General features: G+C 32.8%; 1 non-coding gene across 1 annotated transcript; it reads left to right on the plus strand.

The window, feature by feature from the left end:
* Positions 1–5539: 5539 nt before the first annotated feature.
* Positions 5540–5646, plus strand: LOC142554890 (small nucleolar RNA R71). The gene has a single exon (XR_012822255.1). It is a non-coding gene; the product is annotated as a small nucleolar RNA R71 (small nucleolar RNA).
* Positions 5647–21572: the final 15926 nt, after the last annotated feature.

A 21572-nucleotide genomic window follows, 5' to 3' on the forward strand; every position in this document is an offset into this window, starting at 1 on the left:
TGACACACATGCATATAAACAGTAGTGTGATTGTGGCTCACAATTTTCCTCTGGTTTTACGTCCAGAAACGGCTTCAACGCCTTCTATGAGTCGAGGATATGCTTCCCATCCAATTTTCTTATAAATTGGCAAACAAGGTCTTTTTTAGTCGGATTCCCAAGACTATGACGCTCATCTTGGAATTTTTTCCATAAACGGAGAAGTTCAATATGCACATGTCCACTAGAATGCGTCTCAAGAGTCAATAAGATGTTATCTAAAGACTCCTTACTCAGCCCATTCTTAATGAAACCAATTTTATCTTCTCTGTTATTGGAAACACATCCCAAAGATCTGCATCGTTTGTCACAAGTCCATCTTGCACACTTATGACAAACCCCTAAACTTTTGGCCCTTCGTTTTTTCGCATAAGTGCTTTTTCCTAATCCAGGCAAATACCGAATGAGCAATGATTGTGGAACTTCTCCTCCTAATCGGACCTTAGCTTCTATTACAAGACGAATATCTTCTGGAATTCCTTTTTGCATTAGCAATCTCAATCTTTCACACCTTCCTGCATAAATTTTTCTTAGAACATTTTCAGAAACAGAGGGAAAATATTTACAAATTTTTGAGAGAATTTCATCCATTTTGAAAAGAAAAGAAATTATTTTTTTTATTTTTGTATCAGCAATTGTGGGAAACTGATTTAACCGACTATGAGAGTCACGGAGTACCGTTATCCGCCCTTTAACCGGGAAAATAAAAATATTAAGAAAACTTGAAATAAAAACAAACAAACTTAAATGCAACAAAAAAAAATCAAAGATCAGAAAGGGAAATAAACTCTTCTTGAAAGATTTCATTTTCTAAAAATGGTTTAAGCCTTTGTCCATTTACTTTAAAAATATCACCATTTTTAGGATTTTCAATATCCACAACTCCATAAGTATACACATGTTTTACAACATATGGGCCTGTCCATCTTGATCGTAATTTTCCTAGGAATATGTGAAGTCGAGAATTATAAAGCAAAACTCTTTTACCAATCTCAAAAGATTTTCTAAGAATTGTTTTATCATGAAATGATTTGATTTTTGCTTTATAAACCCTTGAATTCTCAAACGCGTCATTTTTGAGTTCATCAAGTTCATTAAGTTGCAATTTGCGCAATTTGTTGCAATCATCCATGCTTTAATTAAAAGTTTTGATCGCCAAATAGGCTTTATGTTCCAATTCCACAGGCAAATGACAATGTTTTCCATAAACCAACCTATAGGGAGACATATTCAATGATGTTTTAAAAGCTGTTCGATATGCCCAAAGTGCATCATTAAGTCGTAGAGACCAATCTTTTCTATTTGAGTTAACAGTTTTTTCCAAAATTTGCTTTATCTCCCTATTAGCTAATTCAACTTGTCCATTTGTTTGAGGATGATAAGGAGTAGTTACTTTATGAGTAATACCATATTTTTTCATTAATGAAGCAAATGGTTTATTAACAAAGTGAGTTCCCCCATCACTTATCATGGCTCGAGGAATTCTAAATCCACTAAAAATATTTTCTTTTAAAAATTTGATGACGATTTTATGATCATTTTTTCGACATGGAATTGCCTCTATCCATTTGGAAACATAATCAACTGCAACTAAAATATACAAGTATCCAAACGACGATGGAAAAGGTCCCATAAAATCAATTTCCCAACAGTCAAAGATTTCAATTTCAATGATAGGATTCAAAGGCATCATGTTTCTTTTTGAAATCGCACCCAATTTTCGACAATTTTCACAGATCTTGCAGATTTCGTGGGTGTCTTTAAACAAAGTGGGCCAATAAAATCCACACTGCAAGATTTTTGCAGCCGTTTTCTTTGAAGAAAAATGTCCTCCGCATGCTTCTGAATGACAAAATTTAATGACACTACTTACCTCATTGTCGGGTATGCAACGTCGAAAAATTTGATCTGGACAATACTTGAACAGATACGGATCATCCCAATAAAAGTTTTTTACCTCATTCAAAAATTTTCTTTTATCTTGGGAACTCCATTGCGGTGGCATTTTTCATGTCACAAGAAAATTTACTATGTTAGCAAACCAAGGTGTAGTAGTAACTGAAAATAGATGTTCATCAGGAAAATTATCGTTAATTGGTGTCATTTCACAAGATGATCATGTTACTAGTCTCGATAAATGATCAGCTACGACATTCTCGGTTCCTTTTTTATCTTTGATCACAATGTCAAATTCTTGGAGTAACAAAATCCATCGTATCAGTCGTGGCTTTGCATCCTGTTTGGTCAACAAATATCTAATAGCAGAATGATCAGTAAACACAATAGTCGTTGATCCAATCTAATAAGAACGAAATTTATCTAATGCAAATATTACAGCAAGTAGTTCTTTTTCAGTTGTGGAGTAATTCATTTGAGCATTGTTTAAAGTTCTACTTGCATAATATATCACATAAGGCTTACCGTTTCTTCTTTGACCCAGTACTGCACCGACTGCATAATCACTCGCATCGCACATGATTTCAAATGGTAAAGACCAGTCAGGAGGTTGCATGATAGGAGCTGATGTTAAATGTCGAATAATTTTATCAAAAGCATTTTGACATTCTTGAGTCCACTCAAATGCAGTGTCTTTTGTTAAGAGGTTACAAATGGGTTTAGAGATTAAACTAAAGTCCTTTATAAACCTCCGATAAAATCCAGCATGTCCCAAAAATGAGTGAAATTCTTTAATGGTTTTTGGAGGGGGTAAATTGGCAATGACATCAACTTTTGCTTTATCAACTTCAATTCCATGAGATGACACGACATGTCCCAAAATAATCCCAGAAGTAATCATGTAAAGACATTTTTCCCAATTTAAAATAAGACCTTTTTCCTCGCATGTTTTTAAAACTTTTTCCAAATTTTCAAGACAATTATCAAATGTATTCCCAAAGACAGTTAAATCATCCATGAAAATTTCCAAACAATTTTCAACCATGTCGCAAAAAATGCTTAGCAGTACATCTTTGAAATGTTGCTGGGGCATTGCATAAACCAAATGGCATCCTTCTGAATGCAAATGTTCCAAAAGGACATGTGAATGTAGTTTTTTCTTGATCTTCGAGTGCAATGGGAATTTGATAATAACCTGAATATCCATCAAGAAAACAGTAGTATGGATGACCTGCTACTCTTTCTAAAATTTGATCCAAAAATGGTAATGAAAAATGATCTTTTCTAGTGGCGTCATTTAATTTTCTATAATCAATACACATCCGCCAACTAGATGGGACTCGACTTGTTGACAATTCACCTTTTTCATTTTTTATCACTGTGATGCCAGATTTTTTTGGAACTACTTGTGTTGGGCATTACCCACTTACTATCAGAAATAGGGTAGATAATCCCAACATCAAGTTGAGAACTTCAGTTTCACAAGAGAACTTCAGTTTTCACAACATCTTTCATGTGTGGATTTAATCTCCTTTGTGGTTGTTGAGATGTTTTTAGCATTTTCTTCTAAGTGAATTTTGTTGTGCAAATTAGTGGATTAATTCCCTTGAGATCTTTTAGTGTCCAACCAATTGCATTTTTATGTCTTTTAAGCATATCAACTAATTTACCTTCTTGATCACTTTCTAGTTTGGAAGAAATTACCACCGGATATGTTTCATCTTCTCCAAGAAATGCATACTTCAATTCTTCTGGCAAGGGTTTTAACTCCAATATGGGTGGTTCGTCTTTGTTCTCATATTTTGCCTCAAATTCTTTTTCTGATCCTGGTAATGAGTGATACCTGATAAAATCATCAAGATCAATTTCAATATTTTCTTTAACAGTTTCAATTGAACAAATATCTAATTGATCACGAATACTCCCTTCTTGAATGTTTTCTTCCACAAGAGTTTCAATAAGATTTTCATCTTCACTTTCATCTCCTTTGTCATGTGGTGGCTTACAAAGATTAAAAACATTGAGTTCCAAGGTCATGTTACCAAATGAAAACTTCATTATTCCATTCCTGCAATTTATAAGGGCATTAGAAGTTGCTAAAAATGGACGACCCAGAATTACAGGAATTGCATTACAAGCTTCGATAGGTTGTGTATCTAAAACTATGAAATCGACAGGATATACAAAGTTATAAACTTGGACCAATACGTCTCCTATCATACCTCTTGGCACTTTAACAGATCTATCGGCAAGTAAAAGTGTTACCGAAGTTGATTTTAACTCGCCTAGATTGAGTTCTTGATAAACTGAATATGGAAGTAAATTCACACTAGCTCCAAGATCAATCAAGGCTTTTTTAATCTTTCGTTCTCCAATAATACATGAAATAGTAGGACAACCAGGGTCTTTGTATTTCAAAGCATTATTATTTTGAATGATTGCACTTACTTGTTCGGCTAAAAATGCTTTCTTTTTCACATTCAATTTTCTTTTCACAGTGCACAAGTCTTTCAAAAATTTGGCATATGATGGTACCTGTTTTATTGCATCTAATAAAGGAATATTAACTTTTACTTGTTTAAAAATATCATATATATCAGAATTCAAATTTGATTTTTTTGTATTTTTCAATGCATGAGAGAATGGTGGTGACACTGTCTGTTGAACCTCCTCTTCGCAAGTTATGGGTTCCACTTCCTTACCCTTTGGAGTTGATTTATCATCATCTTCACAAGGTTCAAGAATGGATTTTTCCACAACCTTACCACTTCGAAGGGTAATAACAGATTTTACCTGATCCATCGATTGAGTTCCAGAAGTTCCAGTTTGTGAATGATGATCCTTGGGATTAGGCAGAGGTTGTGAAGGAAATTTACCTTTTTCATGAACATTAAGTGCAGATGCAAATTTAGCAAGAGTATCTTTCAAATCTGTCATGGTTTGAGCAGTTTGAGTATTGATAGACTCTTGCTTTGCAATGAAAGAATTCAATGTATCTTCCAAATTTCTTTTAGGTGGAGGAACATAAGGTGCATAATTTTGAAAATTTTGTTGATTTTGGAAATGTGGTTGTGAAAATTGTGCAGCATTATCATTCCTCCAACTAAAATTTGGATGATTTCGCCAACGTGGATTGTAATTTTGAGAAAATGGTTCAAAATTTGGCCTTTTGAAATTGTTCAAAACATTGGCTTGTTCATGGAGACATTCTTTAAAAGAGGGCAAAGTGGGACAATCTTTTGTAAAATGATCACTTGTATCACAGATGTGACACACAATTTCTTGAACAGATTTTAATTGACCATTCTTTTTCAATTCAAGTGCCTCAACTTTTCTTGCCAAAGAGGTAAATCTAGCTTGAAGATCATGTTCATCTTTGAGAGTGTACATACCTCCACTAGATGTAGGAGATTGAATCTTGTTTGATGGTTCGATTGTACCTATAGTGTCCCAATTTTGAGCATTTTCAGCTAATGAATCGAGATACTCAATTGCCTCATTTGGATCTTTATCTTCAAATGTTCCATTACACATAAATTCAACCATTTGTCTATCTTTAGGTGTTAAGCATTCATAAAATTGAGAAACAACTCTCCAAATTTCAAAATCATGATGTGGACAAAGATTAAGCAATTCTTTGTATCTATCCCAACACTGATAAAAAGTTTCTCCTTGTTTTTGAGTGAAAGTAATGATTTGCCTTTTGAAAGAATTTGTTCTATGAGATGGAAAAAACTTTTTCAAAAATTGTTGTTGCAATTCATCCCAAGTTCGAATGGATCCCGATCTAAGATTTTGTAGCCAAGTTTTAGCTTTATCTTTTAAAGAAAAAGGAAAAAGCTTAAGTCGAATGGTGTTCATGCTACAATTTAGATCATTATATGTGTTGCACACTTCTTCAAACTCTCGTAAATGCATGTATGGATTTTCATAATCTAAGCCATGAAAATTGGGTAAAAGTTGGATAATACCAGGCTCAAAATTGAAATGAGATGCATCAGGAGGAAAAACTAGACATGAAGGTGCACTAGTACGTGTAGGATTCATGTGATCTCTAAGTGTTCTTCGTCTATCATGATCATGTTGAGATTGAATTTCATCTTCATTTTCTTGGATGGGTTCTTCTGCCATGTTTTGTAAAAATAAAGGGTTATTTCGAATGAGTCTACCACTAAGTGTACGTGACCAAATGCTCATGCAAATTCAAATGCAAAAAAAAAATAAAAACACACAAAAGCAATAAAAATTTAAATAAAGAAAAATAAACTATAAACAAAATTAAATAGACTTGAAATTAAATTATACTTCCCTGGCAACGGCGCCAAAAACTTGTTGCGACTTTGATTGTTGCACTCCCAAAAGCAGGTTGTCCAAGTGTATTATAATTCGGTGAGTCCGAATATCGTATCCACAGGGAAGCTAAGGTAATTACAAGTCCACTACAATGTCTTTTTGTTTTGTTTTTGTTTTTGTTTCTTTTTAATTTTAATTGTTTGAATCTTTAATGGGTAAATTTTAATTGTTCAAATTTTAATTTAAGTAGTTGAGATTAAAGGATCCACTCTTGGTATTTTAATAAAGTTAACATTAACGAACATTATTGAAATCCACTTAATAAAATGGTTCCAATATATTAAATAATCATATTTATATTATGTTATATATTATTATCTTATAAGTATATAATATATACCAAAACTTATAAATGTGGTCAAGTATTTATTGTGCTATATAAATTTGTAAACACTGAATAAAGGTTCCCACTTTAAATGGTTGGTAAAACCAAACTAACATTTAAATGGTATCAAGAAATTAATATTATTATATATTTATATATAGTAAATCAAGGTTCCCACTTTAAATGGTTGGTAAAACCAAACAAACATTTAAATGGTTCCAAGAATTTAATATTATAATATATTCATATATAATAAATCAAGGCATCTACTTTAAATGGTTGGTAACACCAAACTAACATTTAAATGGTTCCAAGAATTTAGTGTAACATATAACAACAATAAATCAAAACTCCCACTTATAAGTAGGGTATAAAAATGCTTAAAGAAATAAATATAACATAAACAATAAATAATGATTAAATAATATAAAACATAGATTCTTACCTTTTAGTAACCTTATTATCATGCCAAGAGTTTCACCTTTTCATCTCAACTTTAGGAAGTTAGCTATTCATTATTCAAAGTGTAAAACTTTGAATATGAAATTAACATGCTAATTATATTTAAATGAAGAAATAAAGGAAAAATATAGAGAGAAATATTATGAACTCAAAGGTTTGTTCATAGAATGAGGGATATCTCAATACATTACAATGCACCCCTATTTATAGCCAAATTTGGGGAGACAACCACAAATAAAATATTATTTTTTTACACAAAAGTCTTCATTGGTGTTCCAAGATATTATATTATATTACACATCACTTTTGAAAATCTTCTTCTTGGAATTTGCTTCTTCACATAAAAAGAAACATGTGGATAATTGAGTTGTCTAGTTGTAGTATTTTTTTCAAATCATTTGACCAAGTAATTTGAGAGATATGGTCAAAATACTAGAGCATGGTAAAACCGGCACTCCTTTGGTAACTTTATTTGTTGCTTAATTTGATCCCAATTGTGAGAGGATTTTTATCTCATGCTTGACACCAATATTGTAGATATTAACATCAACTTTCTACAGGTCCAAGAATCATCTTAATCCCACTTGCAACGCCAAGTTTATTCTTGTTTTATCGAACCTGTAAAAAATAGTAAAAACTTGTAATTACACAACAACTTATATTTTATACAATTTATTATAAAACATATAATATTTAAACATTTAATAAAACAAAAACTATATATTTATATTATAAATCATTTAATTAATGTACAATTTTTATGGTTATCAAATTGCAGAGTCGTTCTCAAGTGCTGGCTATGTTCCTCTCGGCTCTTTGATAAATCAGAATGTCTTCAATGAAGACTATGATGAATTGATCCACTTACGGCTGAAATACGCTATTCATAAGATCCATGAATATCGCCGGCACATTGGCCAACCCAAATGGCACGACCATAAACTCGTAGTGCCCATATCGAGTCTAAAAGGCATTTTATGGACATTGGACTCCTTTACCCTCAGCTAATAGTATCCCGACCGAAGATCTATCTTCAAGAAAATCGATGCTCCTTGTAGTTGATCAAATAGGTCTTCGATTCTTGGTAAGGGAAACTTAATCTTGATGGTGTCACTATTCAGCACTCGATAATCTATACAAACTCGTATACTGCCATCCTTTTTCTTCACGAATAACACTGGTGCGTCCAACGGGGAACAACTAGGGCAAATAAAACTCTTGTCCAGCAACTCTTGAATTTGATCCTTTAACACTTTCATCTCGGCGAGTAGCTAGACGGTAGGGTGCCTTAGAAACTAGCACAGTACTCGACATCAACTCAATAGCAAATTCCACTTCTCAGTCTGGTGGAATGCCATAAACGTCCTCAGGAAAGACACTAAGAAAGTCTCTGACGACCTCAATATCCTCTAACTTCTGGCTGACAAGAAAATGTGCTAAAGTATCACATGTTAGAAAATCTTGGCAGTCTTGCTTAATAAGTTTCCTCGCACTGATGCAGGTGATGATGTAAAATTGTAATGAAAATCACACAATTGAAGGAAATGCCCCTTACCCCTCCCTTTTTTCTCTTTTTTCCTTTTATTTCTTCTTTTTAGAATAAGGGACGAAAGAGAAAATGCATAGGAATTCAATATACTTATAGTATTTCCAGTTAGTAAGAGGGATCTTGAACTACTTTGCATTTCCCATCTCATGGAAAACCCTTTTCGCCGGAAAAAGCATGAAAAAAAAAGGCGGCATTTTCTTGTTTCTTGCTGCCTCAAAGATAAAAGATTTTTCGCTGGTGGTCAAATAGACATTGGCCTCTGCCGAAAATCTATCGAAGCTCCATTCAATGATATCCAATTCATGCCAAGTATAATGTCGAATTCAGGCATTGGGAGTACGATGAGATATGCCCGAACCACATCTTTTTGCAAACGAAGCTCCAGATTCTTCACAATGCTAGAAGTGATCATGTTAGACTTAATTTAATTGTGGTTATGAGAGTCAAAACCAGTATGCCATAATAGCTAAATCAGAAGACAGTATAATAAGCAGAAGTTCTCGTATCGCTTTAACAGAAGCAGTACTTTTCGAGTGCTTAACGGCTTAGAAAAGTAAAATCAGAACTTAGAAAAGCAGAAGCAGAACTGAGCTCAAACAAGAAGAACTTAACGTCTTTTGTTTGATAGTTACAAGTCTTAAATGTTACCGTTCCTTTACCTAGTACTAGAATTAATTGCACCATTGATGCGACTTTAATTGTTGCACTCCCAAGAGCAGGTTGTCCACAAGTAGTATAATTCGGTGAGTCCGATATCGTATCCACAGGGAACCTAAGGTAATTACAAGTCCACTACAATGTCTTTTTGTTTTTGTTTTTGTTTTTTTTCTTTAAATTGTTTGAATCTTTAATTGGTAATTTTAGTTGTTCAAATTTTAATTTAAGTAGTTGAGATTAAAGGATCCACTTTTGATATTTTAATAAAGTTAACATTAATGAACATTATTGAAATCCACATAATAAAATGGTTTTAATAGATATATATATTAAATAATCATATTTATATTATGTTATATATTATTATCTTATAATTATATAATATATACCAAAACTTAAAAATGTTATCAAGTATTTATTGTGCTATATATATTTGTAAACACTAAATCAAGGTTCCCATTTTAAATGGTTGAAAAACCAAACAAATATTTAAATGGTACCAAGAAATTAATATTATGATATATTTATATATAATAAATTTAGGCATCCACTTTAAATGGTTGGTAATACCAAACTAACATTTAAATGGTTCAAAGAAATTAATATTATGATATATCCATATATAATAAATCAAGGTATCCACTTTAAATGGTTGGTAATACCAAACTAACATTTAAATGACTCTAAGAATTTAGTGTAACATATAGCAACAATAAATCAAAACTCCTATTTATAAGTAGGGCATAATAATACTTAAAGAAATAAATATAACATGAACAATAAATAATGATTAAATAATATAAACCATAGATTCTTACCTTTTAATAACCTTATTATCATGCCGAGAGTTTCACCTTTTCATCTCAACTTTGAGAAGTTAGCTACTCATTATTCAAAGTGTAAAACTTTGAATATGAAATTAACATTCTAATTATATTTAATTGAAGAAGTAAAGGAAAAATAAAAAGAGAAATATTATGAACTCAAATGTTTGTTCATAGAATGAGGGAATATCTCCATTCATTACAATGCACCCCTATTTATAGCCAAATTTGGGTAGACAACCACAAATAAAATATTATTTTTTTACACAAAAGTCTTCATTGGTGTTCCAGGAAATTATATCTTAATACACATCATTTTTGAAAATCTTTTCATCCGAATTTTCTTTTCCACATAAAACAAAACATGTAGATAATTGAGTTTTTTAAATTTTGATATTTATTTTTAACCATTTGACCAAGTAATTTTAGAGATATGGTCAAAATGCTAGAGCATGGTAAAACTACCATTCCTTTGGTAACTTTATTTGTTGCTTAATTTGATCCCACTTGTGAGAAGATTTTTATCTCATGCTTGCCACCAATATTGTAGATATTAACATCAACTTTCTACAGGTCCAAGTATCATCTCAATCTCATTTGCAACGCCAAGGTTATTCTTGTTTTATCGAACTTGTAAAAATAGTAAAACTTATAATTACACAACAACTTATATTTTATACAATTTATTATAAAACATATAATATTTAAACATTTAATAAAAAAACTATAAATTTATATTATAAAACATTTAATTAATATAAAATTTTTTTATCTTTATCACACCTCCAACCAGCTTATTGCTAATCCCTAGCAATTTAAGCGTTAATAGCAACACAAAACATATTGATTAATTTAAATAGAAATGTAATCGGAACTATCCAAGTGTTTAAATTAAATTTGAAAACTGTCAAAGTTATACCGAGATCATTATAATTATAATTTATGAAATAATCTGAATTGATTAATTCAAAGCTTATTTTAAGGTAGTTAAATGTACATGGCTTTCAGAAATTCCTATTAAGAGTCTAAACTCCATATCCTCACAGGTTAATAAATTTTTCAATTTATGAGAACGATTTCTCTCATGGAATTGGAATACAGATAAATGCTCAGGAAAATGGTTTACAGAATGCAGACAGACAAACGAGCCAAACTAATCAAAAGATAGGAAATCCATTGATTCAAAATCTAGTTGTTCTTATTATATATTTTTTCCTGATCTTTTTTTTTATAACATCATGGAATCAGACCAATTTTATGCTTCTTGAACACATTTATTAATCTGTACAATATATTTCTCTCTTTTTTTTTATGAGAGATAAATGGGTCATAATATCATATAACTTAAAAATTACATAGATCTTCAACATCTTTCTTTTTTTTTCTTTTTTTTTCAGGAAATATCATTTTTTTTTTCAAAATAAGAACTCAAGATCTAAACAATAGATAGCCTCTCTGATGATCAATAAATGTTTGCAAGCCGTTTTCTCAATCCTCTCCACTCAGTCACAAAATATGTGTGAGTTTAAAAATTTTAGGCAATCTTATCAGGTATATCTTGGGCCATATAATTTAATAACTGATTTTATCACAATGGTTAATCATTCAAAAAGATTTAATAAATCATATTTTTATAGTGATCAGAATATCAAAATTGATTTTTTTTTCAAATAAAAGTTTAAACATTCTTAGATAGATTAATACATTTTCTAATTTAAACCTTTCAAACATATAATGTAATGTAATGATATTTTTGCAAAAATTACTAAGATACAAACAATAAACATGGTTTATTTTAAAATAATATATTTTTAATTTTTTTAAATTTTTTTTATAAGTTTGTTCTCCCCCAATCAGAATATGACATTGTCCCTAATGTCAAAATAACTATTAATAAAGAGTACATAATGAAAAAGAGATAAAACCTGGAATTTTATTGAAGATAACAATTGAAATAAACGCAAACCAATCCATGACTTTTGAATCAATGATCCAACTTTCTTTTCTTACTGCTTGATTGCGACCAATTGATCTTTGTTATCATCAGATCAGGCTTATGAACAAAATCTTCCAAATCATCAATTAATTGGTCGGCAGTCGAAGCACAGATGAGCATCCGTCGTGAATTTTCTGAAATGAAATTTTGTTCCACAGCTTTATCAAGAAATGTCAACAAACTGTCATAATAATTATTGATATTCAACAAGCCCACAGGTTTATTATGGATATTAAGTTGTGCCCAAGAAACAGTGTGAAAAATTTCTTCTAATGTACCAAAACCACCTGATAGTGCGATAAAAGCATCAGAATTTTCAATCATTTTGTTGATTCTTTCATACATAGAAGAAACTTTTAATTCCTCCCCAATCGTAACACCTGTAAAATTTCCTTCAACTAAAGCTATAGGAATAATACCCAAAACCTGACTACCTCCAAGATGAGCAGATGTTGAAACAGATCTCATTAACCCAATATTACCTCTCCTATATACCAAGTGAATTTTTCTCTCAGCCAATATCTTTCAAAGATTATTCGCTGCTTCTACAAAAACTTCATTTTTTTCAGGACTCGACCCACAAAATACACAAATATTTTTCAAAGTTTGTGCAAAGAATCCAGCCATGTTTTTACTTTCTTTTTTGTCTGCGAAAATAGAGAGAAAGATGAGAGATTTTATAGGGGTAATATGTTATCATGACAAAACTATGGGTCACAAGCTGTAAACAGAATAAACAGTAAAAACAATAATGACACACATGCATATGAACAGTAGTGTGATTGTGGCTCACAATTTTTCTCTGGTTTTACGTCCAGAAACAGCTTCAACGCCTTCTATGAGTCGAGGATATGCTTCCCATCCAATTTTTTTATAAATTGGTAAACATGGTCTTTTTTAGTCAGATTCCCAAGACTATGACGCTCATCTTGGAATTGTTTCCATAAACGGAGAAGTTCAATATGCACGTGTTGAAAGGCGATCGGTTACGGTGCCCGGTTGCGCAACGGAAGTTTCAAAAATTTTCAACAAGTGAAAAACCGAGCACCCACTAGTACTGTAGCAAATAACTTAACAACAAAATGTCATACATAGTTTGTTAAAGAAATATACCTAACAATCACAAGGATTGATGTTTTTGGCTCCAACCAAGTTGTAAACAACTTGGCTCTTGAAGGTAGATAATCTACAAGCTTCCAACACCACTTCTTGCTCAAAATGGACTCCTTTCTTCAAAATTAGGTGCACCACTAACAAGGTAGATCCACTCTAATTTTGCACTAGAAAAATTAGAGCATTTTTCTTAGAGAAGTGTGTGATTTCATCAACAAGTGAAGAAGCAAAAATGGAGGAGAATACACCATGAAAATTTCGGCCATGTAGTGCAAGAGGAGATAAGGAGAAAGTTTTTCTTGGTTGGACAAAAAAGTGATTTAATGCATGAGCATGCCATGCATTGTTTTATGAAAAAGTTGTCTCCAACCTTTCACCTCCCTTGCATGCTTTTTGACTTGGGCTTGTAAATATTACAAGGCCCATGGACTTTTATTTAAATGTCTCAAACACATTTGAGATCATTTAAACTTTACTTGATTTTACTCAAGCCCACTAGTTGAATAATTATTTCTAATTGGGCTCTACAAGGCCCAATGTTGTTTAATTAATTCAACACTTGAATTAATTTAATTATTTGGACTCTACTAGGCCCACTAGTGTTTAATTAATTCAATAATTGAATTAATTAAATTTAGTCCATAATAATGTTTATGAAAATCACAATTTTCAAATACATCATTTGTTTGGCCAACTTTTAATTTAGGAACACTTTTTCAAATTAAATGTTACATTCTCCTTATAGAAGTCATACTTCTATTCTATTTAAACTTATAAAATCCTTTATAAGCCGTTCAACACATTGAACTATTTTACTTCTCAACGGGATCTAAAAAGTTAGCACTTGTGTGACCCTCAATGGTTCAATGATACAACTAGCCGTGGGTTCACATCACAATATGATTTGGGACTAAACATGTCCTTATTCGTGCATACCCCAGTTGCTCCATTCTTACTTATCAACTCCTTGATAATAAGAACGTCTGAACTCAAGTCTGATAGTACCCAACCAATCATGTTAAACGCTTACATGATTCCCTAGGTATCAAATGATAGTGCCTGCAAGAACCATTCAATTATGGTTAGCGTACAGTACGGTCCCTTCAACTCATATACCCCGATTGATTCGACAACCATTGGTATATCGAGAGTTGTCAAAGAATCGATACTATGTGTCATGTCGTAGTTGCATCGATGGTGTAATCTATGAAACCCCTTTCATAATTACCATCATATTCTGATCAAAGATTTCATACTACATACACATAGGATATCCATACCCGAAGGTAAGCGGTGAATCCCCGACTACAATGCATCGACTCCTATATGTTTCGAAAAAACACCCAACCTTGTCACCTGATGACCCCATATGAGTCGGTAAACAAGTCAAAGTGCAATGCTAGCATATAGAGTCTCAATGTTGTCCCGGGTCATAAGAACTAATGGTGTACAACCATAAACTAGGACGTTTTCACTCGATAAGTGAGAACCACTTGGAAAGTCCTTTATGGAGGGTTGTTCAGTGCACTTTACCAGGAGCACCTATCTGCATGCTCGGACATCACAATGTCCCTTACCAATGAAACATTGTACTCACATCGTAGATACTAGTCTCGAACTCGAGCGGCCTATATCCTTCTTAGCGGCGGTTGAATCGACTAGGAACTGTTTAAAATATACAGTATTCCAAATATGAGTTTCATGATACTCATCATATGAGCATCTCATATTCTTTCTACTATTTGTATATTCAAGGACTTTATCTATGCACCTAGCATGGGTATACAGATAAAGATGTGCCAAAACAATAATTTCAAATAATATTAAAATAAAGATTGTTTATACATAGAGTTTCATTGTGAACACTCGGCCAACACTTGGCTCGACGGGCACCTACTATAACACGTGTCCACTAGAATGCGTCTCAAGAGCCAATAAGATGTTATCTAAAGACTCCTTACAAAGCTCATTCTTAATGAAAATAATTTTATCTTCTTTGTTATTGGAAACACATCCCAAAGATCTGTATCGTTTGTCACAAGTCGATCTTGCATACTTATGACAAACCCCTAACCTTTTAGCCCTTCGATTTTTCGCATAAGTGATTTTTCCTAATCCAGGCAAATACAGAATGAGCAATGATTGTGGAACTTCTCCTCCTAATCGGTTCTTAGCTTCTATTACAAATCGAATATCTTCTAGAATTCTTTTTTGCATTAGCAATCTCAATCTTTCACACCTACCTGCATAAATTTTTCTAAGAACATTTTCAGAAACAGAAGGAAAATATTTACAAATTTTTGAGGGAATTTCATCCATTTTGAAAAGAAAAGAAATGATTTTTTAATTTTTGTATCATCAATTGTGGGAAATTGATTTAACCGACTTTGAGAGTCACGGAGTACCGTTATCCGTCATTTAACCGGAAAAATAAAAGAATTAAGGAAACCTGAAATAAAAACAAATAAAATTAAATGCAACACAAAAAAATCAAGGATCAGAAAGAGAAATAAACTCTTCTTGAAAGATTTCATTTTCTAAAAATGGTTTAAGACTTTGTCTATTTATTTTAAAAACATCACCATTTTTAGGATTTTCAATGTCCACAGCTCCATAAGGATACCCATGCTTTACAACATATGGGCATGTCCATATTGATCGTAATTTTCCTTGGGAATATGTTAAGTCGAGAATTACAAAGCAAAACTTTTTTACCAATCTCAAAAGATTTTCTAAGAAGTGTTTTATCATGAAATGATTTGATTTTTGCTTTATAAACCCTTGAATTCTCAAACGCGTCATTTTTGAGTTCATCAAGTTCATTAAGTTGCAATTTGCGCAATTTGTTGCAATCATCCATGCTTTAATTAAAAGTTTTGATCGCCAAATAGGCTTTATGTTCCAATTCCACAGGCAAATGACAATATTTTTTGTAAACCAACCTATTGTGAGACATATTCAATGATGTTTTAAAAGTTGTTCGATATGCCCAAAGTCCATCAATAAGTCGCAAAGACCAATCTTTTCTATTTGGGTTAACAGTTTTTTCCAAAATTTTCTTTATCTCCCTATTAGCTAATTCAACTTGTCCATTTGTTTGAGGCTGATAAGGAGTAGTTACTTTATGAGTAATACCATATTTTTTCATTAATGAAGCAAATGGTTTATTAACAAAGTGAGTTCCCCCATCACTTATCATGGCTCGAAGAATTCCAAATCTACTAAAAGTATTTTCTTTCAAAAATTTGATGACGATTTTATGATCATTTGTTCGACATGGAATTGCCTCTATCCATTAGGAAACATAATCAACTGCAACTAAAATATACAAGTATCCAAACGACGGTGGAAAATGTCCCATAAAATCAATTCCCCAACAGTCAAAGATTTCAATTTCAATGATAGGATTCACAGACATCATGTTTCTTTTTGAAATCACACCCAATTTTTGATAATTTTCACAGATCTTGCAGATTTCGTGGGTGTCTTTAAACAAAGTGGGCCAATAAAATCCACATTGCAAGATTTTTTCAGTCGTTTTCTTTAAAGAAAATGTCCTCTGCATGCTTCTGAATAATAAAATTTAATGACACTACTTACCTTATTGTCGGGTATGCAACGTCGAAAAATTTGATCTGGACAATACTTGAACAGATACGGATCATCCCAATAAAAGTTTTTTACCTCGTTCAAAAATTTTCTTTTATCTTGGGAACTCCATTGCGGTGGCATTTTTCCTGTCGCAAGAAAATTTACTTTTGTTAGCAAACCAAGATGTAGTAGTAACTGAAAATAGATGTTCATCAGGAAATTTATCGTTAATTGGTGTCATTTCACAAGATGATCCTGTTACTAGTCTCGATAAATGGCCGGATACGACATTCTCGGTTTCTTTTTTATCTTTGATCACAATGTCAAATTCTTGGAGCAACCAAATTCATCGTATCAGTCGTGGCTTTGCATCCTGTTTGATCAATAAATATCTAATAGCAGAATGATCAGTAAACACAATAATCGTTGATCCAATCAAATAAGAACGATATTTATCTAATGCAAATATTACATCAAGTAGTTCTTTTCAGTTGTGGAGTAATTCATTTGAGCATTGTTTAAAGTTCTACTTGTATAATATATCACATAAGACTTACCGTTTCTTCTTTGAACCAATACTGCACCGACTGCATAATCACTCGCGTCGCACATGATTTCAAATGGTAAAGACCAATCAAGATGTTGCATGATATGAGCTGATGTTAAGTGTCGAATGATTTTGTCAAAAGCATTTTGACATTCTTGAGTCCACTCAAATGCAGTGTCTTTTGTTAAGAGGTTACAAATCGGTTTAAAGATTGAACTAAAGTCCTTTATAAACCTCTTATAGAATCCAGCATGTCCAAATAATGAGCGAATTTCTTTAATGGTTTTTGGAGGGGATAAATTGGCAATGACATCAACTTTAGTTTATCAACTTCAATTCCATGAGATGACACAACATGTCCCAAAACAATCCCAGAAGTAATCATGTAATGACATTTTTACCAATTTAAAATAAGACCTTTTTCCTAGCATCTTTTTAAAACTTTTTTCAAATTTTCAAGACAATTATCAGATGTATTCCCAAAAAAGTTAAATCATCCATGAAAATCTCCAAACAATTTTCAACCATGTTGCTAAAAATGATTAGCATACATCTTTGAAATGTTCCTGGGGCATTGAATAATCCAAATGACATCCTTCTGAATGCAAATGTTCCAAAAGGACATGTGAATATAGTTTTATCTTGATCTTCGAGTGCAATGGGAATTTGATAATAGCTTGAATATCCATAAAAAAACAGTAGTAGGGATGACCTGCTACTCTTTGTAAAATTTGATCCAAAAACGGTAATGTAAAATGATCTTTTCTAGTGGCGTCATTTAATTTTCAATAATCAATACACATCCGCCAACTAGATGGGACTCGACTTGTTAACAATTCACCTTTTTCATTTTTTATCACTGTGATGCCAGATTTTTTTGGAACTACTTGTGTTGGGCTTACCCACTTACTATCAGAAATATGGTAGATAATCCCAACATCAAGTAGTTTGAGAACTTCAGTTTTCACAAGAGAACTTCAGTTTTCAAAACATCTTTCATGTGTGGATTTAATTTCCTTTGTGGTTGTTGAGATGTTTTTTCATTTTCTTCTAAGTGAATTTGTGAGTGCGAATTAGTGGATTAATTCCCTTGAGATCTTTAAGTGTCCAACCAATTGCATTTTTATGTCTTTTAAGCATATCAACTAATTTACCTTCTTGATCACTTGCTAGTTTGGAAGAAATTACCACCGGATATATTTCATCTTCTCCAAGAAATGCATACTTCAATTCTTCTGGCAAGGGTTTTAACTCCAATGTGGGTGGTTCATATTTGTTCTCATATTTTGCCTCAAATTCTTTCTCTGATCCTAGTAACGAGTGATACCTGATAAAATTATTAAGATCAATTTCAATATTTTCTTTAACAGTTTCAATTGAACAAATATCTAATTGATCACGAGTACTCCCTTCTTGAATGTTTTCTTCCACAAGAGTTTCAATAAGATTTTCATCTTCACTTTCATCTCCTTTGTCATGTGGTTGCTTACAAAGATTAAAAACATTGAGCTTCAAGGTCATGTTACCAAATGATAACTTAATTATTCAATTCCTGCAATTTATTAGAGCATTAGAAGTCGCTAAAAATGGACGACCTAAAATTACAGAAATTGCATTACAAGCTTCGATAGGTTGTGTATCTAAAATTATGAAATCGACGGGATATACAAAGTTATCAACTTGGACCAATACGTCTTCTACCATACCTCTTGGCACCTTAACAGATCTATCGGCAAGTAAAAGTGTTGCCGAAAAAGGTTTTAACTCTCCTAGATTGAGTTCTTGATAAATTGAATATGGAAGTAAATTCACACTAGCTCCAAGATCAAGCAAGGCTTTTTTAATCTTTCGTTCTCCAATAATACATGAAATAGTAGGACAACCAGGGTCTTTGTATTTCAAAGCATTATTATTTTGAATGATTGCACTTACTTGTTCGGCTAAAAATGCTTTCTTTTTCACATTCAATTTTCTTTTCACAGTGCACAAGTCTTTCAAAAATTTGGCATATGATGGTACCTGCTTTATTGCATCTAATAAATGAATATTAACTTTTACTTGTTTAAAAATATCATATATATCAGAATTCAAATTTGATTTTTTTGTATTTTTCAATGCATGAGGGAATGGTGGCGATACTGTCTGTTGAACCTCCTCTTCGCAAGTTATGGGTTCCACTTCCTTACCCTTTGGAGTTGATTTATCATCATCTTCACAAGGTTCAAGAATTGATTTTTCCACAACCTTACCACTTCGAAGGGTAATAACAGATTTTACCTGATCCATCGGTTGAGTTCCAGAAGTTCCAGTTTGTGAATGATTATCCTTGGGATTAGGTTGAGGTTGTGAAGGAAATTTACCTTTTTCATGAAAATTAAGTGCATATGCAAATTTAGCAAGAGTATTTGTAAAGGCCTAAACATTCGTGTTTGAAAATTTGCGGAAAAATTTAAAATTTTCTCTTTAACTAATTAAAATACCTCTTTAAATAAATAAACTGATAAAAAGATTCAATGTTTAAATATTCGAAATAGCAGCGGAAGTAATAATTGTTGGCAAAATAACAATTTAAAATAATCCAAAAAAAGATTAAATGTTTGAGCATAAAAATGGTAAATGCTAAAAATGAGATCCTCGGGTTCCACTACTGCTGACCCAAGATGGCTCACTGGTCCCCGTCCTCGATCTCGACCTCATCAGTACCTACAACAATCAAGTCTAGTGAGTCTAAAGACTCAGCATGCATATATCGTAAATAACAAGTATTTATAATAACATCGCATGTAAAGTAGAAATGTCATGAGTCTGGCATATCGTGAAAATATCTTGTCATGAGTAATTATAATACGTGCATAACAGAACTGAAAATCTTAAGTAAAATGTTTGCTCGAGAGAGCCCTGAAATAAAATTGCATATCATAATTTTCTGTTGAGATTATGTTCTACGCTAGTGGCCCATGAACTGAACTGAACCGTTAAGTGACCACCGAGTGAAGTAATAATCGGCTGATCAGACTAATGCCACAATATATTGGGTGGGACTGAACTGAACTAAACCGGTAAGTGACCACCGGGTGATACAATAATCCCATGATAGTGAAATGGCCACAAGCAATATCGCATAAATCTCAAAAATGAATATTTTTATTTTAATGCACGTAACATAATTATATGACATAATTAAATATCATGTATTATTTTACCACATGGGTTGGATCGTTCCCACGCTCTCTGCGATCTAAATCTAACATGAAAAATATGCAAATGATTTAACTTGACCAAACTTTGTAATTGACTCCAAAAACGAGACAATTACGCCCAATGACTTAGTATTTAATCATGACTCCGTGCCAACCCGAACCAACACCGAACCATCATCTAGTCATGATTAAATATACCTAAAATGATGAAATAATTCTCTTAAAATGGAACAAGTCGAAATTTTGGTGAATGGAGGCCAAAACATGAAACGCTCTTTCGAGAGTCACTTTGGCACACTGCACCGTAAATTCTTGTACGACCTCTAAACTTGACCAAATTACAAACCGCCAAAGACATGACCTTCCTAACATGATGAGGTACTCTTCAGTCCAAGTCCATAGGATAAAAGCCAACCAAAGACTCGAAACACACCTCTGAACCGAAGCACACTTGCTGTCAAAAACATACAGCCGCTGTGTTTGCATTTCCTTGCGTCGTTTGCGAGGCTAATGGCCATTGGGTCTTAAACCACCGACCAGAAACTCTTACCAACATCCTAAGGAATGGTTTGAACCATGGCTAAGGCCCCTAGGCCAGCCAAAATTCAAAACACACCAGAATTTATTCGGCACTCCCACCCGAGAGCACCCTTCTATGCGTGGGAAGATTTGCTTCGCTTGCTGTCACGGATAATCCCAGTGGCCATTTGATTGACCATGACACAATCTAGACATCAAGAGGTATGGTATGAACCGTGGCTAAGGGCTAAAAATCAAACCAAGATCCACCCAAACCACCAAAGTCGAAAGTTACACATGCATAAATAAAAAGGGGTCGAAGGGGGGCTGTTCTTGTGTTTTTATTTATAAACCGATTCCATCATGGACCAAGCCTCGAAAGGCCGACTTGGTCACGTCTTGGACATAACCAGGAGATGTTCTAAACGTGCTATAACCCCCAGGGCAGCCAAGATCAGATTCATCTCCCTTGACAGCAAGAACAAAATTTTCGAACTCAAA

This window comes from Primulina tabacum, chromosome 8 (assembly GCF_025594145.1).
Source record: "Primulina tabacum isolate GXHZ01 chromosome 8, ASM2559414v2, whole genome shotgun sequence".
In the NCBI taxonomy this organism is placed as follows: Eukaryota; Viridiplantae; Streptophyta; class Magnoliopsida; order Lamiales; family Gesneriaceae; genus Primulina; species Primulina tabacum.